Source organism: Carassius gibelio, chromosome A14 (assembly GCF_023724105.1).
Source record: "Carassius gibelio isolate Cgi1373 ecotype wild population from Czech Republic chromosome A14, carGib1.2-hapl.c, whole genome shotgun sequence".
NCBI classification, from domain to species: Eukaryota; Metazoa; Chordata; class Actinopteri; order Cypriniformes; family Cyprinidae; genus Carassius; species Carassius gibelio.
The window spans coordinates 12,114,786-12,136,581 of NC_068384.1; the positions used below are offsets into that span (position 1 = coordinate 12,114,786).

Sequence of the window (21,796 nt, forward strand, 5' to 3'; positions counted from 1 at the left end):
GTGTGTGTGTGTGTGTTTGTGTTTCTACCTCACTTTGATCTGTGTATGTATTTTGTGTTTTCTTGCAGATATAAGAAGCAAACCCTAACGAGAAGGCTCTTTAGTAGAAGAAAAACATGGCCAAGGGGAAGATCTCTTCTCCATGTGGTAAGCACCTGCTTGTTATTTCCTGATATGTTATGGTGGCACACCATATTGTTTAGTTCAGATAAACGGCATAAATATTCAAAATGTATTCTGAAAACATCAATCTGCAACAACAAACAAACTAATCAATCTATATTTAACCACATTTCCATTTCAGTAAGCTTTTAAGGTCTCCGCAGACGGCTGTTCAAAGATGTATACTCACCGTCTAATCCCTTCACACACATGCATAAATATACTGACGTATGCATGCTCATTACCGTATGACACAGAGTTGATATAGATTTATTTTCCCAAATGCCTCTGAAAGTCATGGAAAGCAGAGGGTTGGTTGAGTAGCAGCGTAATAATCCTGGTACAGTGGAAGTAAGGAATCATGCATCAAAGCATTTGCCATCTGTAGGAGGGCTTGAGTCCCTCAAGATGCATTAGCTCTCTGTAATGGGTTCGGCAAGGTGCAGCAATAAGGGACAGATTCTAGAAAGAAAGTTATTGATTGTCATACAGCCAGAGCTGTGCAAAATTCAGAACTGAAGAATTGGCTCCTTTTCAGTTCATAACTGTGACTCTGAATTGAATTGGCCACACCTCACGAGAAGCTGAATTAGAATGACAGGAAGGGGAATTTATTGAATTGCAATTCAAAGAAATTCGACCCATGAAATGCATTCTGAGAAATTAAATGTTCCACAAAAGTTTATTAAATATTTAAAATGTATTAAATATTATAAAATGCATCGGATAAGAAGTTAATAACTTCAAAGCCTTTAAATTTCAATTCATTTAAATCCTACATCCTTTATAGGCCTATTCTAATTGAACTGTTTGCTTTATCAATTCATATTCAATTCAGATTAACACCAAAAAAAAAAAAAAAATTAGAATTTATAAGACATTCCTGATTCAGTTCTGAATGCCTGAAACACACAACTATTTTTCTTCATACACAGATAATAGTGAGACAATATGGTTGAATTGTTGTGTCAGGAGTATTTGAAGCTTTTTAATCTAGAAATTATAAAAATAATCAAGGCTGGTGGTGAATAAACACATTAGCACAGCCATATGTCACAAAACATGCAGATGTGGAGACTCATCAACAGTGCACAGCTCGAACAAAGTTATAGAATAAATACTTCATTTCTACAATTAAGCATTATAGTTTTTAGCATAATTAACCATTAAAAATCTTTATCTGTTGCATCTCAGAAATTGACTTTATCGGCATGTTTGTGTAAAAGGTTTGCATACATACAGGGCCGTCACAAGCTCAAATGCCGCTCTAGGCAGAGCACAATCGTGCCACCCCCACCTCACACTCACAATTAGGTAACCTAAAGATGCATGTACACAAATTATTATTATTTCTTTTATCTATAAAATTACACTAAAATAAAAAAGTGTAAGCATGTTTTCAGATGTGTTTTGTTTTTTGTTTTGTTTTTTCATACTGCAATGTGAAAAATGTACACAATGCAACAGCTGCATATAATTTCTGTTTTATAATAGTGTACAGATTAAAATTAACATATGCACACAACTTTTTTAGTTCATAAGTACTGGAGGTTTCGATTTTTTTCTGGACTGATACACTTTCTTGACTTTAGCTCCGACAAACGCTTTGATTGCGTCCTCGAGTTTAACTTGTACTTCGGAGATAATTTTTAATCTGTTTAAGCTTTGAGAAACTGCGTTCTCCAGAGCTCACAGTGACGGGGAGAGTGAGAAGCACTCTCAATGCTATAAAAACATTTGGAAAAATTGATTCCATCTATTTTTCACAGATGAATTAAGGTTAAGCTCATCCAGTGGTTTAGCTCCAGCAACCAGGTGTCTGCCCAAAGCAGTCAGCTCTTCAAGTAATTCATGCCCATCAACATCCCACGAGTCTCCATGAGTCAGGGCCTTTTCCAGTCTTAAGCAATCCTGAATAACTATTCTCCTTTTCTTTGAGAGAGTGATCTCATATAAAAATCCAAAAACGCGCCCATGGTCTTAAAGCAGCGAAAAGCGCTCTTCCACGGAATGGAGGCAATGAATTTAAAAAAGAAGACTCTTTGTTTCTCCAGTGCTTGCTCATTTAAAAGCTGTCATCTTTTGTACTCATGACCAGATATTTTTATTCGACATTTTTGAATATACATTAAAGTATTTTTCACGCATATAGCCTACTAATAGGGCGCGGCCCGGTGGGAATTTTTATTCTAAATTTAAAGTTAATTTAAATTTATACTAATGGAGTGGGGACAAAAATGCTGTTGATATAAGTGTGATAATTGTAACCTAATGTAAAACAAACAAATTAATAAATAATTCTCTCTCTCTCTCTCGCTCTCTTGCCTTCTCTCTCTCGCCTTCTCTCTCTCTTGCCGCCCTGTCTGAGCTGCTGCCCTAGGCTGCTGCCTAGTTCGCCTATAGGCACGCGCCGGCCCTGCATACATATTTCAACTGTAGATGTATGTCTTGTTAATGTGGTAAGGAAAGTGCAAATAATCAGATGCCTGTGGCAAAACTCCATGTATGTCCACATGATAACTTGCAGTAATTGATTTAACAATAAGAATGAACAGTGGGTCACAAGAGGGTCTAGATAATGGTGGCTTTTTATTGGACTACTTGATTTGCATGGCAAGTGTGTGTATAGCAGTTGAGCATTTCAGTATTTCAGTCTTTTTGGTGTGGATTTAGTTTAATTTGAAATCAGGGCGAGCAACACTTTTTTTTTTTTTTTTTTTTTTTTTTAGTGGTCTCCCATGTCTCCTGTGGCTGCAGTGTCCTTGGTGTTGATCCTTCCATGAAAATCACCAGTAGTCTCAAAAGATTCCTGAACGCTGAATGAACTTCCAAAGTACATTGTTAATCTCTTTGGGTTTAAGAAAATGAGGGTTGAAAATGTGGTCATCTCTGGACAGCATGCTGCTACACCATTTTTCTTTCTCTGTGTCACTTTGAATCCCCCGTGTTTTGAGCGTTTCTGGTTAGTGTTCACATTCACTTATTGCTCAAAACTGTTTAGCACTGGTCTGCAGGGTAAAATTGCATTGCGGTGATTCACATTGTTTGGTTCCACATCCATGTGACAATGCTATTTGATTTGATTAATTATATTCACAACAAGTTTCTCCTTTGGGTTGCTTTATTTTTTTGGTGTTGTATTCTGTAATAGGCGGGATCATGAAAGGACACGTACAGTGTTCAGGCATGAATTTATCAACTGCGGTACAGTAGAGGTCAGACATCAGGGTGAGCGTGATTTCACCAAGTACAACATGTTCCTGGATCAACATCTTTGTTGATCCTGGAACAAGATTCCAATTAATCAATTATAATTGAGATATACATTTTCTGGAAATACCCCAAATCCAAGCTGATAATGAAAGTGGATTAGATAACCAGCTTTACTGATGAGATGCGCATTAATCATCCGCCGATATATATCGTGCACCCCTAATGCGAACATATAGCCATAAAATCTATTAAAAATGTATTTCTCTCGCTCTTTCGGTTCCACTATTCTTCACCCTACAGATAACCCCTTCTTCTCGCCTGCATATCCCGCAGATTTGTGGCCCTGCTTCCTACAATGGTGTGCGTTTCTGGCTGCTTTTTCTGATGCAATATTTAATGTGTATGTTTAGAGACATACTGAGTTTTGTATGGAATATTTGTTACTGTGTGTCATATTAACTGCACTGATAAAAGCATCACTATCCTATTCACAATCTAGAGTACAGGCTCGTCTTGCTGCTGGAGTTACAGAAGGTTGCATCATAGACACCTCTGAAAGAAGAATCTATCATCGATCTATCAATCTATCTATCTATCTAGATTATTTCTTTCTTTCTCTTTATTTCTTTCTTCACACACACGCATGCACATTTAACTTTTAATATGTTGAATTAGTCAAATCTAGTAGAGGAATTTGTGAGAGAACCATCAATGTTAGGATTCAGCTGTGTCATAGTGTTGCAGTATTACATATAATATCAACATTCAAGGATGAATTATGTACTTTGTGCTACAGTATGAGTCTTGTTTACTACAGGATATATTTATATGCTAGGTCAAAAGCTGCTGATTCAGAGAGGGAATATAGATATACAGTATCTGAATCGGTATATTTGTGTCCACCTTCATATCATCAGCATAAGAAAACAACAGAGATACAACTCTTGATACCAGAGCCATCTGACAGTTAACACACTTGAGTCTTAGTTACTGTCTAATTCACAGAGCAGAGGGAGACAGAGCCAGTCAAAAATGGCAGAGTTAACCAATGGGAGTCTGATCGGAGCAAAGTCTCATGCTTTGAACAGGAAATATTGAGCCTCAAATATGCATTGTTCCCTTTGGCAATGGTGCGACTTTGATTTCAAATCAATATTTTCTTTGGAGTATATTACACTTAGTTGTACATCTTGCACTCTTGTCTTTCTCTTGAAGATCAAAGAAGGGCTCGTGGTATGTCACATGACCTCTTCACCTCTGCATAGAAAATACGCCCTCTTCACCTCTGCATAGAAAAGAAAAAATCCTGTAACATTTAGCTGCTTTTGTATGGGAAGATATCAGAGATCCACTTTTGTTTCACAGTGAAGCCATAATGACTTTCCTTGCTATTCAATAGTAAAATGGGTTCCTACTATAGTTGATAAGTATCAGTATGAGCCTGTCCTCCAACAAAAAACAACCATATAGGTCATTTGTGCAAGCATTTATTACGACCTATATTTACACTTTAAAGTTAAGTGCCCTCTAGCGGGCGTAAAAATAATGACAGTATCGCGTTGTGTCTGTCGTCATGAATTGACGTATAACGTCATTACCAATCAAAAACACACGTTTATTTAAATGCAATATGTGGGCGTTTTACACTGATCTCACAGTATTTCCTACATATTTTACTACTGTAGGTGGCTTATTCGTTCGAATGACCACACCTAACCTAACCTAACCTAACCCCACCCCTAAACCTAACCCTCACAGAAATCATGCTAAATTATGATTTATTGAGCATATACATTTTCGTGCACGTCCGTTCCCTGGGATCAAACCCATGATAGCATGATTACATATCAAGGTATTACGCAATAATCTACTAACTGAGCTACACGAAACGCAAACCAGAGGGCAAATAAAAGAGTACTAAACATTAATATGAAAACGACTTTTGCCGATAGGGGCACAATTGAAGTATACGCTCTGATGGGTCGTATTCCAGGGATTTGGACAAACGACCTATACAAGCGTATTGGTTGGAGGACAGGTTGATCGGTATGCATACAAAGAGAAAGATATATATGCACCTGCACATCTAAACTATTAGGCTAAGATTTAGACCGACTGTATGGATTATTTAAAAAGTGACTTCAGGCATATTCAGTTCTGTCCTATAGTTTTCATCTGATTGAAAGTGGAAAAAGTAATTCTCAAAGAATTGGTTTACTTGACAGTCTGCTCACCATTCCCCCAGTCTGGGCAATTTTTGAAATGTCTGTCAAAACATTGATGTGGTTTGGAGTGAGATGATGAAATCCTCAAAATGTGTCTAAGATTTTTAACTCATCTAGATAAAGACAGACCCCTCCTGGGATCTTATTTGTAACAGGAGAAAGACAAAAGCATATTATTGATGACATCAGCTGAGTAAAATGTGCATGGTAGCAGTTGAAGACCATCGACATGCCATGCTAAATTTTCCCTAATAATTCTCTGATTATTATCTTAAGCCATAATTCTTGAAAATGAGGAGGTATAATTGTGTCAAACACAGCTCACAAGCAAGATCTGTTGCTCAAGCAAATTCATAAATGTAAGGTAATATAAAGGGGAAATGAGTCATAGTCTTAAAGCCAAATAAGTATCGACAGGAAGAAATGACTGACCGACAAGCAGTAGATTTTATTTATTTATTTTTATGTATGTATGTATTTATTTATTTATTTATTTATTTTAGGGTGGCATATGGATAAAGGCAGAGAGCTGAAATGCCTGTTTTTATCGCTGGCTGAAAAATAACTAAATAAAATAGAGTGTAGACTTTGTAGTTCTTTGTAGTTTTTGAACATATGTCGGTCTTGGCACCTATCTAGCCTGGAGAGTGTAATGGATGCTTTGATTGGAGTGTGGCACAATCTGAAGTAATTGTAATCTAAGTCTACATCTCACAATTATGTTTTTGTGGTGTCCACAATGGGAAAAAAAATAATTCAAATTAAATGGAAACTTTTTGTCTCACAATATATATTCTTGCAAATTCTGAGGTTATATCTCACAATTCTTTTTGCAAGTTTCTGTTTAGGCAATTTGGACTTTATTTCAAAAAAGTCAGAACATACAGAGATTGCCAAAACTTGGAATGGAATCCTCCAAACTGAAGTACAAATGTCAGCAGATGTTTTGGTGGTGCTGAATAAAAGTTGCTATAATGACATTTTCCCTTAAGATTCTGCCATAGGGAATGGGAAGATTTAGTTTGAATGAACATGCAAGGGTTATTATTAAGTTGTTATTGAATATACAGAGGTGAAAATTGAGTGAGAATTTTTGGAATAGATTCAAGACCTCTGTGGATGTTAGGAGGAGTATCGCTGCTTTTCTAAAACCGCAGCATGTCAACCACATGTCTCTGCACCAGTCAACAGCCCAGTCAGTGTGAGGCTTCTGTTGCAATTTAATTAGACCAGATGAGTCTTGTTCAGCCAAAGACTCACTCACAGGGGACAGCCAAAATGTCAGCCATGATCTTGCACACTTTTAATTAAAAGAAATGTGAGCTATTTGGTGTGCGACGGCGACTTGTTTTGTTTGCTGTGTGGCTGTCCATGTTTAACTGCAATTAAAGGAGGACATATGACTAAACAGACAAGGTTTGCCCTAATTCTTTGTCCAGTCTGAAATGCTTGACATTGGATTAGTAATTTTGCTCCATTTGTTTGTGATGTGAGACATCAGTTTTTACTGAGCCATGGAAATGAATTTACGAAGTGCATTATGATTATGTTTCTACAACCACACCAACTGATGTTGTTACAACTTAACAATGGTGTACTGTTAACCAGCAGCCAAATGCTTTTAAAAGTCACTTTTTTTGATAATAGAAAGCTTATCTAGATTGATAATATATATAGGCCTATATATTCTTTAATCCCTCATTTTAGTAAAATGTGATGACATAAAATTTTCAATATTTTAATGTTGCTGTTTCTTGTGGCAGACTAAATGAAGAGTAATGTTTCTTGTGGCAGACTGAAGAGTAATCCGGCAGAGTTTTATACTGAAACTTTCCGTCTAAAAGTCCTTCCTTGGTCTTATCCATATTTCTTTGCACGTTGAACAGACATAGGCCACAACTGGAAATAAAAAAAAACTGCAACAACGTTAATTGCGTTATTTTTTTTAACGCGTTAAATATTTCAAATTAATCGAATGCGTTAACGCGCTAATTTTGACAGCACTAATATATATATATATATATATATAATTCTTTAATCCCTCATTTTAGTAAAATGTGATGACATGAAAAAAAATCAATAAACAGTTGTTTTTAAGTGATTTGTTGATTTTGTATCCAGCGTCTCTCATGTGCGCTTTGAAATAAAAAGCAAATTTGCACTTAGTATTAATAGTGGATTTATTTTATGGATCAATATCCAGAGCCATTTAAAAGAATGTGAGGAAATGCAAGAGCTGGTACTACATGCAGTGTGTGAGAACTAGTTTCTGATGCAGATCAGGTTAATGAAACGTTGCAACAAAGCCATCTCAAACTTTACTGGGTGTTTTTAACAACACATTATTTTTGAAACTTTATAGTATAATGTTCGTGTTTGTTGACTATTTTTTGAACTATTAGACTGGAGATGGCATTTAAAGAACAAGCTATTCCAGTCAAACCAGGGAATTTACTAAAGATGAATACTAAACATTTATTCAATGTGCTTGCTTTATTGTTTAAAGTGTATGATTTGCTAAAGGAATTATGTAAATCAGTGTTAACAATGCCACAAAAGCACTTCTGTGGCGTTTGACCAATAAAAATGCGCAAGCATCTCTATTAAAGAAAATCCTTCTTTATGCAACAAATAACAATTTTTGAATTTTGCGCTCATTGTTTGCAAATACATATTTGTTCATCATTATTTTAGCATATATGATGTTGCTAATTTAAACTTAGATGTGGCATGCAGGCCAGGCACTGGTGTCTAAGGAAAGTGGCAATAATAATTATTTCAATAAAAATCTGAAGATGTGTTTTATTCATAGGTACACTATAAAGTTCACTCTATTCTTCTGCTTTGTTGTTAGGATTGTAAGCCTGTGGTAGTTTGACCCAAGAGGAGAGCTCTAATCTACTTAGAATGTCCTGTTCTCCTGTTGCCTTTCTCCTGATTTTTTCCCCTTCTTTTGTTTGTTCACTGGAAATATGAGGATCCTAATTAAGCTGTGCCAGAGAGGAGCTAGAGCAAGAAAAGCTCCTGTTGGCCAACTGTAAGCAGCTCTTCACAAGCTTGGAATTAATGTTTAATTTATTTCTTGTATATGATTTATTGATGCATTGGTGGATGTGTGTGTGTGAGTGTCTGCGCTGAGTGTGTAGGAAGAAGAGATAGCATTGTGTTGGATGTAACTAGGTCATTTTTATATTGTGGCTGTGTAATGCATTATCAGCACAGGCAAACATAGTTTATTGTGTCCAAAACTATATACAGAACATAAGACTTGGATCATGGGTTATTTCTGCAGTATTTGTTCAGATGCATTCCAATGAATCCATCAATACACACTCACACACACACACACACACACACCTACACACACTTGCACACACTGATTTACTTATTGATTATAAATTATTTTCACTCAGAAATTGCTTGTAAATTACAAAAATAACAATAGTAATAAAAAGGCTATAATAGTATTTCAGTTAAATATTCTCCAATAATCTTTATTTAAAATTCCAAGAAAAAAAATTATATTATATAATATTATATATTTATAATATTGATAATATTTTATTTACAATTTAAAGATTCATTATATTATATTATATTATATTATATTATATCATATTATAAATAAAGCTATTAATGGGTAAACTGTTTCTAGTCTAACAGCCCCTTTCTGTGAGCTGTTCATGTGCAGAAAAGGCTTTAGTATGCCGGTAGTCAAATATATTGCTTCCAAGACTACATGTATGAATTCATAGCATACTAGCACACTGCTGGACAGAGGTGAATAAGAAGCACTGAATGTGCAAGTCCTTACAAACAGAGACACGTGAACGGAATGAAAATGATGTGTAATTGTCAGCTGATCGCATGCATGTGCATGAGGACTTACAACTCCAGTTATCTGGGTCTGAAGGGTAATACACACTTAGATCCACAAAATCTCTCTCTCTTTCTTTTTTTCCCAGTTGTGCAGACAATAGGAAGTCAAGTAGTCGCACAGGTGGCTCATACATCTTCACATGGGAAAATGCAGATCCAAAGCTTTCTGGTGGCAGCTTGAGTCACTGCGGGAAAGAATCTCTCAGTTTCTTTCAGTCTCACCCTTTTAGCGCACAGTCAGCCACTTCAAACATGACGGGATACTCTGTAGCATGTGCAGCCCACCATGAGACCAGCTTTAAGTCCCTTCAAAACAGGCAGCATCACTGGGTGTGACTGTGAGTTGCTGACTGACTGAACAGAAGGAGGACGTAAAGGCTGATAAATAGAAGTTTCATTTAATTTTAAAGTGTGTGATGCAATTCTGTAGATTGCAGAATGGAGAGGGAAATGTTGAGGTCATATTTTATTCATTGATCCAGAGAATAAGCCATAGAAGGCAGTAGGGGTGGGATTTCAAGTCCCAAATATGTTTAGTAAATTGCTGAATCTTCAGGAATTTGTCCTTGCTAATATGTTTTCATGATTGCTAATTAAATTAAATTACTTTAGTAAATTACATGATTATTATTATTATTATTATTATTATTATTATTATTATTATTATTATTATTATTATTATTATTATTATATAAACATCAATATATGTATTTTATATAAAGATATTTTTATAAATAAATGTATGATTATATTTATTTTTATATACAATTATTAAATGTTAATGATCACTTAAGACATTTTAAATATTTATTTATTTATTTAGTAAAAATACATTTTATTATTTTTAAGTTGTATATTGAACAAATTGTATTTGTACATTTTCAGTTACGTAATTATATAAAATACATGAAAGTAAAAGAGCAAATACATAAAATTACAAAAGCTCTGCTAACAACAGGGAACAAATTAAACTTTTTGCTGACTTTGTGATCAAAGTATTCCACCATGAAGTAAGAACATACTTTTTCACAGATACAAAAAAAAACAGAATGATCAAAGAGTTCCCAGTGTACATCAAAGTATGATTTTTCGATATTTTATGAAAAGATGTACCCATGCTTGCACATTCACGGTCAAGGCGAAACCCTGAATATTCACTGACCCTAGAAGCACCCCTGAATTCAAGGGAGAGTATGCTAATGCTAAGCGCACACTTGCTAAGGTCAGAAAATCACATCTACTCAGCACCATGGGAGGCTTGGGTCTGACCTCATGAAGTCAGGATAGTGTCGTTTAGAGGCTTGCGGTGAACTGAACTCCCTGTGGCGCTGGAGTGGAGGTGAAGGAAAAGTGCAGAGGTCTTTCATAAGGTCATGGGTTTCATACTTGAATCTAAAGATGTGTTTTTGTTTTAATGTTGAGTGTTTAATAGTCAGTACATGAGTAGTACAGAACTTGATAATAAATGTATTTATTTATTTGTTTGTTTGCTTGCTTGTTAATTTACTCCACATTAAGAAAAGGTTGTAGTTCCAAACACTCGTCCAAGAATCCAGTAGGCAACTAACATAAGGTGCATAGGCACTGAGCAAGGGGTTAATACCCGAAAGCGTTCAGCACCTTTGCACTTCTGCACTTTTTTGCACATATTTTTGTGACCTCTGAGCAATAAATATAATATGGTTGTTGAGGAGATTTCCCCTCACAATGTAGATTGCTTTGAGTGCCCAGAGAAACACTATATAAATGTAAAGAATTAGTAGTAGTAGTAGTAGTAGTAGTAGTATCATCAGCCTTTTTGGCTGAATCTAGATGAGTGCGGATCTATTTCATCTTTATTTATTTAATTAAATAATTTGTTTATATATATATATATATATATATATATATATATATATATATATATATATATATATATATATATATATATATATATATATATTTTGTTTTTGATTATGCATTTATAATAAATTAAATACATAACTGATAAAGCCCAAATAAAACTACAAAAAATACACGTTACAAAAATATTTATACAATATATGTCGATATTCAGTATTTAAAAAAAAAAAAAAAACTTAATGTGAGCAGTGAATAGACTTCTCAATAAATAAATAATCTTTATTATTAATTTATTTATTTATGTATGTTCACTATTTATTTAAATATTCAATATATAAAAATATATTGTATAATTCATAGATTCTTATGCTTTTAATAAATTAAAAATAAATAGTTTACAAACATAAATGTACGACAATATTGAAGAAAAAACAGACTTTATTTATTTATTTATTTATTTATTTATTTGTTTGTTTGTTTGTTTGTTTGTTTGTTTATTTATTTTTATTGACTGTTCACTGCTCATAACGCTATTATGTTGGAAATTAGAAGTGCAGTACATTATTGGGAAACCCTGTAGATAAAGTGAGAATATGACCATATAATTTTTTTTTCTTTCTTTCTTTTTTTCCTCATCTCTGTAGCACTAAGCCAGCATGATAAAAGACAATCTGGTGAATGCCAGATCTGACCCACAAAGATAAACATGAATAAAAGGCAGTATCAGTCTGCCACAACTCACTCGGGGGTGAAGCCCATCTGAACAATGCTTCACAGCTGATGGCCCTCAGTCCTTGGTGTAAACAGAAACAAATGTGGCATTTGGAAAATAGGCTGTATAAGAAACTAGAGCATGCTGGCTATGTGTGATTGAGGAGGGAGAGAATTGCCCAATTTGTCAGTTTAGATAAGGTCAGTGTTTAAACCGCCCGGCTACAATAATCGAATGCAGCAGGGGCGGATGCCCCGCCAGCGGCAGCTAAAAAGTGTGGCAGAAGTCATCTGCGCCACTAACAGACTCATCACAGAAGTAGATCCAGACTGCTAGCAGTTGAATGCAGAGTGCCCTGAAATAGAATGGCTGTGACTTACAGTAGTAAATGAGTTCAAAGGCTGATGTCACAGCTTAGTCAGACTTATTTATGTTTTGTTTTGTCTTGAAGGAACTTGTGAATGTCCCACTGAAGTATTAATTGCTCAAATGGCTGTGGGTTGTCCTTATGCCTTGATGCCATTGGATCTCACATGAATGCGTTTTTCTGTTACTTTGTCTGGCAACTATTGCACACAGTGTCTGACAACATTTTGGCTAATTAAGTAGCCAACACACTGTCTAGAGATGCTTGAAAAAGTCTCTTTCTACTCATCCACATCCACACAGGGAGAAAATGGTGTAGAAACAATTTTCTCTCAAAAAGTGTTTTTAAATTTCACAAACGATTAAAAAGAAACAGAAAGTGACACACTGAATTGAGTAAAAAACTGATCTATATATTATAATATATATATAATATTATTTATTTATTTATTAACAGTTCAGGCAACTTATTTATCTGGTAACACTTTATTTTAAGAACCAATTCTCGCTACTAACTAGCTGCTTATTAGCATGCGTATTACTAGCATATATACTATAATACTTATTAAGCACATATAAATGGCTTATTCTGCATGACCATATTTTAGATCCCATAATCTAGCCCATATAATTTAACAACCACCTTACCTTATTAAATAAGCACCAAATTAGGAATTTATTATTGGAAAACTCTTAATTATATGATATATTGTAATGTCCCAGGCTGTTGCACTGCTTCTTTCCAGTTTTAGTATTATGTTAGATTATTTAAGATCATTTAATTAGGTAAAGTCTTTTGCACAGTACAATGTGAGTTTTGTAGTTAATGTTGTCTCGTGTAGCACCATGGTCTTGGAGAAATGCTGTTTCGTTTCACTGTGTACAAGATGTATAGAGCTGAAATGATAATAAAGCCTCTCTGACTCTAATTAATAGTGAACATGTGTTCCCTAATCTGAACTGTATCTTTTAACTTGTTGTATTATAATTAGAAGTGAAGGATTTTATGTGTTTTTGATGGAGTTTTAAAAAAAAAATAGGCTTAGTTTGTCTTTTTATCGATAATCCTTAGAATTGTTAAAATGTTATATTCATTTATTTGTTTTACTAAAATCTAAATTTAGTTGACAAAAATAACATTTTAGTTGATGTGAATGTCTGTTAGATTTATGTCAGCCATTTTTCTTCAGTTTTTCTTCATAATGGTTGAAAAAGTTTTTTACTGTATGTTGAGTTTCATCAGTAATTTTTTTTTTTTTTTTTATGATGGGCCTTTTACACCAGTAAAAGTACAATGTTATTTATTTATTTGTTTTTTTTTTTTGTTTGTTTGTTTGCATTTAAAGCAACATCAACAAAAATATGTCCTTTTAAATGGCCTTTTGCCTCTTGCTTTGTGGAGCATTTAGTGTTTTAATGCACACCGATATCTCAGTTGTTTTGAGAGGGTGTACTTTTTTGACGTAATTGTGTCGAGCAACACATTTGACCTCCGGCTTTCTCTATCTGAGCAGATTTATAGTCGTCACAAAAAGTGCATTCTGCATTTTGTATTTGTCTGGCTCTTATGCACTGAAAACCTGCTAAATCTATACTTGTTATCCCAAAAATTTTAGATTATATTTGAGATCAACTGTTTATTTCTATAAAAGTTTGTGCTTTGACTCTGTTTATCACTTTTTCTCTTTATTCCAACAAATTTGGCCTTTTGGACTGTTTTGAAGTAGATGTAGGCATTTATGAATAGCCAAACATGATTCAAAACTTTTTTCTGGAGTTCTTACTTGTTTAATAGACTGTGACATTCACTATCAGTGGAATAAGCTATAATTACAGTGTCTACAATAAAGCTGCGGGTAGCTTTAATTTATTGTGATGTGAAGCCATCAGACAAATGTGTAGCCTTGAGACAGAATGTGTATAAATCCCACCAATCTGGCAAGTAAAAATATCCCAAAGGTTGAAACCTTCATGGTGCTGATATACCATAAATGGCTTTCCCTCACCAGGACATGAAGAAAGCTCTACATTATCTTCAGCTTAGATTTGTATGGAGCAGGACATACCAGTGCTCCACACTTAATCTTCTCCTTACCTTGGAAATCTAGAGTATCAGCAATTCCTCTGCCTGACAGGGAAGTGGAGGAGAATTGGTTATGACTCCTCTGTTATGAGCACCGTTCATTTAAGAAGTGACAGGCCGTGCACAAACGCCTGCACACAAATAATCATATGCTCTTTTTAATTGAATAGACATATTTTTACAGCGACATAAATTTACTTTGGACAGAACTTTATTGGCATTTACTTCAGACATGTTACCTCACAATTAACATATGTCCATTTCTTAACATTGATAAGCTAACTTAATTATTATTATTTTTTTTATAATTATTTTTTTTTAGTCTAGTCTTTTGGTTTCCCTTCCCAAACATTGATAAGGATCCTTGATCATTGAAAACTTGGGTGCTTTCACACTTGGTTCACTTGTCGGGTCTGAACCCGAGTTCAGTTGCTCCCCCTGCCCCCACTGGACTGTGTTCATATTATAATATTTGAGTCCGAACCGCAGTTCACTTGCGTCATCAAGCCAGCAGCTGTTTACCCCATTGCTTGGTAATGCCAGTGCAGGAGAAGGCGGCAAATGCATAACATTATTCTCTGCACTTTTTATGTTTTACGTTTTTGAACTGTTCACTTTGTTTATAAAGCTTCCGTACATAACAGCACTTGTGTCTGTCTTACGAATGTACTGAAAATGCTCTAGAGTCTAAAGAACGTTTAAGGCGAACATAAATGAGATGTACAGCTCTCTGCTTGCAGTGCGTCAGTCACGCTCATCAGGAAACTGAGTGAAACACGCACACAAACATACATTTTCATCAAATAATTTGTCATTAAAAGCGGTTCACTTCCGTGATTTGATACGATTGCGTTCACATAAGCAGCGAACCAGGGCCGGCCCGCAGCATAGGCGGTATAGGCAAATGCTGAGGGCGCCACTCATCCATAGGGGCGCCAGAATGTAGCCTGACTACGTCAGACTTCATACTTCCGCTCAATTTCATTTAGCTTCTGTACTCAGTCTGATACAGCGTCAGAGCTTTCTGTTTGCCACCGGTCTGGAAACAGCCGGGCCAATCAACGAACAGAGGGTGGGCTGAGAGCCGTGACGTAGATGCGTAGATTAACTTCGCATAATCTGCAAAAGTCATAAAAAAAAAAAAATCTGCAAAAGTCGTTTACAGCCATGTTCACTCCAGTATTTCGCTCTCATCATCATGTGTTTACAACAGGTTTACAGTGGAAGTTCAATCATAGATTTGAGTTCAATGCATGATGTCTGTGCTTCGATGCGGCTGATTGGCTTACGGGTAACCAATGATTTTAAACTTCAGACAAGCGCCCCCTATCGAGAGAGAAAACACTTCTCTATTATGCCATTCCAGACTCTGTCTACGAAGCAAAGTGAAGTAACAGAATCTGGTATTACCAGGCTAGCCAGAATAAGTGAACGAGTGAAATTTTTTATTTATTTTTTTTTTTTTTTACATATTTTTTTTTTTTTTATGTAATAGGCTACTATTTAAAAACCATTATTTTGAAATACTACCAAATAAAGCAAAAAAAAAAAAAAAAGATAGATAGATACAGTGCCAAAAAGAAGAGAAGAGGATAAAGACAGAGGTAAAGAGATGTAGTGAAAGAACAATTTATTGCATAGGAGTAAGATACTATAATTTCATGGCAGTTATTTTTACCTTAAACTTAATGTTAGCAGTTTTTCTGAGTTCTGAGTCCCCAGACTGTGATTTTGTACAATCATGTCAGTTTTAAGACGCATTTTTTATTATCACTTTTTTATTAATGTTTTACTCTACAGTTGTGCAGTTTTGGGGGAATATAGTACAGGCCAAAAGTTTGGAAACAATACTATTTTTAATGTTTTTGAAATAAGTTTCTTCTGCTCATCAAGCCTGCATTTATTTGATCAAAAATACAGAAAAAAATGTAATATTGTGATATATTATTATAATTTCAAATAATTTGTTTTCAATTTATTATACTTTAAATTATCATTTATTTCTGTGATGCAAAGCTGAATTTTCAGCATCATTACTCCATTCTTCAGTGTCACATGTGACATCCAGTCTATCACATGATCCTTTAGAAATCATTCTAATATGATGATTTATTATGAGTGTTGGAAACAGTTCTGCTGTAATGTGTGTGTGTGTGTGTGTTTGTGTGTGTGTGTGTGTGTGTGTGTGTGTGTGTGTGTGTGTGTGTGTGTATATATATATATATATATATATATATATATATATATATATATATATATATATATATATATATATATATATATATATGCTAAATCATGAACACAATGACAGGGTGAAATGGGCTGTGATGCATGGGGCGCCAGGTAAAATCTTGCCTAGGGCAGCAAATTGGTAAGGGCATCGGACTCGGGTACTTTAAATCAGGAAAAGGCCACATAGCAGCATAAAGTGGCAGTCAGACCTATTAGAGAGCTATATATGGTTTTGTACATACATGTTTTATATTGACGGCTACAGTCTATAACTCAAGTGAGTCTCTAGCTGAATTTTTACAGAAAGTTTGGTTTTAATGTGCTGTATGGAACCATTTGGCATGAGGTGTGAGCTTTTTGCAGTCAGACTCTAATGCTAGAGCTGTCAGAATCTCTCAGGTTATTAAAAGATTCCAGAAATAGGGTTATTGTGCTGTTAGAGATTGAGACATATAACTCCTGAAAAGTGTTTGGGTGAAGCAGACATGGATGGGGATGATTTGAGGGGTGATTTGGGGGTGTTTCAGGCATTTCAGATGCCTGAAATAGTTTGGAATAAAAAAAAATTACATCTGTAAATAAGCAATACAAAGACATTTGATATTTAGAATTTCTATCTGTTGTTATGGTTACAAGTGTTTACAGAGCTATGGCCAGTAAGACTCTTAATAAATATGGATGTCAGTATCAAACACTGATAAGGATCCTTGATCATTAAAACCTAGTTATCAGCTTCAGCTTTAACACATAAAACTAGCTATTCCACAACTACTTTTTTTTTTTTTTTTTTTTTTTTTTTTTTCATGTATTTGTTGGAATACAAAATGGCATTTAAATTTAGTCAACTAAAGATTGCCCAAAAAAAAAAAAATTACAAAAACTTTTTGTATTTTTTTTTCCCCTTTGGCAATCTTTAGTTGACTAAATTGATCATTGATCAATTGACTAAATTGATCATATATATATATATATATATATATATATATATATATATATATATATATATATATATATATATATATAAATCATATGCAAATAATCAGAAAAATAGACATGACTTTATAGTACAAAGTCCCCAAATATAGATGTCAATACCAAACCCTTACTAGATGAATGAAACAAATGATTAAGCAATAAATCAATGTCCTCTTATAACTTAGTTATGAGCTTCAGCTTTAACACATAAAATTAGCTCATCCACATATTTTACAATAAATTGTTAATAGCCACTATGCTGAGTTTTTGTACATGAGTGCTTCGATGCTTTCAAAATCTTGTCTGTCCAAAATTGTTGTCTGTTGAAATATATATATATATATATATATATATATATATATATATATATATATATATATATATATATATATATATATATATATATATATATATTTTTTTTTTTTTTTTTTTTTTTTTTTTTTTGTCAGAAGTGTCCTCAACTGCATGCTAAAAATTATTTTAAAATTCTCCACAAAGTGTTTCTTTCAAGCCTTTATTTATAATACAAATTGAGGAGCCAGACTTCCATATAAATTATTGCCTTTATGTATTTATACTGTACTATAGGTGGGTATATATGATTAATATAATAACACTTCAGTAAGATGAGTTCATTTTTGTCAGCAGCTATACAGCTCCGTAAACAGAAAAAGGGAAACATGGAAGCCCACTGGGTGCATCCACCACACAGGAAACGTTAATGAGGGCCTGTGGCGGCAGCTTTATAGACCGATGTGCCTCCTGACGTCCTCTTTCGAAACAAAACAGCACGGGGTCATAAAGCTCTCCTTCTCGCAACATACTATTGCCTCTTTTCATAGTGTTTTCATTCTCACAGAATTGCCAGTGATGTCTCATGCCTGTGAAGTCATTTCCATCCAGGCATGAGCGTATGGAAATGAAGAGTGCACCGTATCAGAGTGTCAACACACGTGTTTGAAAAACAACGAGAACAGCAACTGCTCTGATCCACATAAAAAAATATAAAATCAGAACTTCTGTTCGCTGATAGAACATGATTTCCCAAAGGATTTGTATATTGCTCATGGGTTGCTCTTTGAGAATTAATGGATTTCACAGTTAACTTTGTGCCACATGTTTACTAGAAGAAGAAAAAACAAATCATTAGGAGAAATGTAAATAGACACAAACAAAACATTTGTTGGCATACAGTAACATACTGAGCATTCAAATAAATATAGATGGCATAGCTCAGATAATTTAGTATTGGAAGAGTTTCATGAGAAATTACTTTTCATTTCCATAGTCTCATATAATCACATATCTTAAGATATTGAAACATTTCATTTGTGAGCACTTTTTTTATATATATATTGAAGATTTAGTCATTTAGTCAGTTGGAGAAATGCAGCATTACATCACTTGCACACCAATGGATCCTCTGCAGTAAATGGGTGCCATCATAATGAGAGACCAAACAGCTGATAAAATCATCAAAATAATCTACAAGTAATCTACATAACTACAGTCCATCAATTAATGTCTCGTGAAGAGAAAAGAAAGAAATGCATCAATAAGGCGTTTTAACTTAAAACCATCGCTTCTGGCCAAAGTCTGTAACCCATAGTAACACTTATTCCCGTGAAAAAGTCCATCACCTATTGCCCTCTCACATCAAAATCCACCACCATATTTGTTTATACTGTAACTCTTGAACTGTTTTCGCTTGTAAACCGTGCTTGATCTATGTATATTTCTCTCCTGAACCAGACAAGACTGTTTTTTTTTCTTTGAGTAAGAAATATTATGGATAGAGGACTTGTGTTTTAGCCAAAAGCAACAATTTGAAGTTAAAAACATCTTAATGATGAATTTGTTTACCACAAACATGCAGCTTTTGGTTTCACAAGACATTAATCGATGGACTAGAGTCATGTAGATTACTTGTGGTTTACTGTGATGTTTTATCAGCTGTTTGGACAGCACCCATTCACTTCAGAGGATCCATTGGTGAGTATGTAATATAATGCTAAATTTCTCCACATCCAGTGAAGAAACAAACTCATCTACAGCTCAGATGGCCTGAGGGTGAGTACATTTCAGCAAATTTTTGGGTTAATTATTGCTTTAAGCAGTGCTTTTGCTTTATGTAAATTTGAATAAAGCAGTACACAACTATATTTAGTTGTTTATTTAAAACCTTTCGAATGTGTACTTTGACTGTCATCCCTTATTGTAACTATGCTTTTGCCTGCATGTGGTAGAGCACAGTTAATGGATAAGCCTTGCCTGTATCTACAATAAACAACAAGGATTCCTCTAGTCCACTAGATATGTAATTCTGGACTACTTTGAGGGAAATGGTTTATTTCTATGGTTTTAAGTAGGGGACATGACTTCAGAGAACCAGTGGAGTCAAGCTGCCCCAGTTGGAGATGGAGCGGATTCTGATTAAAATACCTCAAAGTGGGAAAATGTCAATGTGGATTGCAGTTTTTCTGAGTAGGTGATCAAGAAGGCATATGTCAGTTATGAATTAGTGTGTAACCTGAATACTGGTAGCAACAGAATGTATTGCACAAATGGTTTTGTGTCTCTATTCACATGCTGGTGGGTAAAAAGTGTAAATATTTTTTTTTGATGGTGTTAGTAACTGTCCTAACACTATCCCCTACATAATAAAGAGTTTTTAGATTAATATTATATTCATAGTGTGGCTTTTGTACTTTTAACTGAATTTGACTTTTATGGTGGCTTTTGTTGTTGTTTAGTAAATATTATTCAATAAATAATATTTTATCTAAATAATAGTAGTATATAATCATAGTATAGTATATAATCATTCATTGTGTGTGTGTGTGTGTGTGTGTGTCTGTGTGTGTGTGTGTGTGAGTGTGTGCATGCGTGCGTGTGTGTGTGTGTGTGTGTGTGTGTGTGTGTGTGTGCGTGCATGTGTGATTATTTACATTGTTCCGTTATTAGATGTTGACATGAGTTTTTAAGAGTGAGTCAGCAGTAACATTTATATTGAAAGAGACTGGATTGTACACAAGAAAGTTATTTTACTTTCTACAGCACCTAGCAACATACATGTATATATATATAAAATTACCACATATTAAAATGGTTCTGCTAGAGTTGCAAGATGATTACACTTTTTTTCTTTTTATTGAATATTTCTTCCAGTTTTACCAGTATTTGCTGGTCCAACAGTGTTGGCCAATCGAAACGGATTGTTACTGTAAATATGGACAAAATGTGCAGATGTAAATTTGATAATACAGGTGCATCTCAATAAATTAGAATGTTGTGGAAAAGTTCATTTATTTCAGTTATTCAACTCAAATGATGAAACTTGTGTATAAAATAAATTCAATACGCACAGACTGAAGTAGTTTAAGTCTTTGGTTCTTTTAATTGTGATGAATTTGGCATTTAACAAAAACCCACCAAATCACTATCTCTACAATTTAGATTATGGTGAGATGCCAATCAGCTAATCAACTCAAAACACCTGCAAAGGTTTCCTGAGCCTTCATATTGGTCTTTCAGTTTTGTTCACTAGGCTAAACAATCATGGGGAAGACTGTTGATCTGACAGTTGTCCAGAAGACAATCATTGACAGCCTTCACAAGGAGCCACAGACATTCATTGCCAAAGAAGCTGAATTTTCACAGAGTGCTGTATCCAAGCATGTTAACAGATAGTTGAGTGGAAGGAAAAAGTGTGGAAAGAAAAAGATGCATAACCAATCGAGAGAACCGCAGCCTTATGAGTATTGTCAAGCAAAATCAATTCAAGAATTTGAGTGAACTTCACATGGAAGGGGTCGAGGCTGGGGTCAAGGCATCAAGAGCCACCACACACAGACATGTCAAGGAATTTGCTAAACCACAGACAATGTCAGTGTTGTCTTACCTGGGCTAAGGAGAAGAAGAACTGGACTGTTGCCCAGTGGTCCAAAATCCTCTTTTCAGATGAGAGCAAGTTTTGTATTTCATTTGGAAACCAAGGTCCTAGAGTCTGGAGGAAGGGTTGATTAGCTCATAGCTCAAGTTGCTTGAAGTCCAGTGTTAAGTTTCCACAGTCTGTGATTATTTGGGGTGCAATGTCATCTGCTGGTG

At 34.6% G+C, this 21,796-nt stretch overlaps 1 protein-coding gene across 1 annotated transcript in view; it reads left to right on the forward strand.

Moving 5' to 3' along the window:
- The window catches only part of LOC128027493 (leucine-rich repeat and immunoglobulin-like domain-containing nogo receptor-interacting protein 2), a 218,178-nt gene that overhangs the window by 126,533 nt on the left and 69,849 nt on the right, over positions 1–21,796 (forward strand). The window contains exon 4 of the mRNA XM_052615172.1: positions 69–147. The gene's annotated coding sequence lies outside the window, so the exon portion shown is untranslated. The remainder of the gene's footprint in view (positions 1–68; positions 148–21,796) is intronic.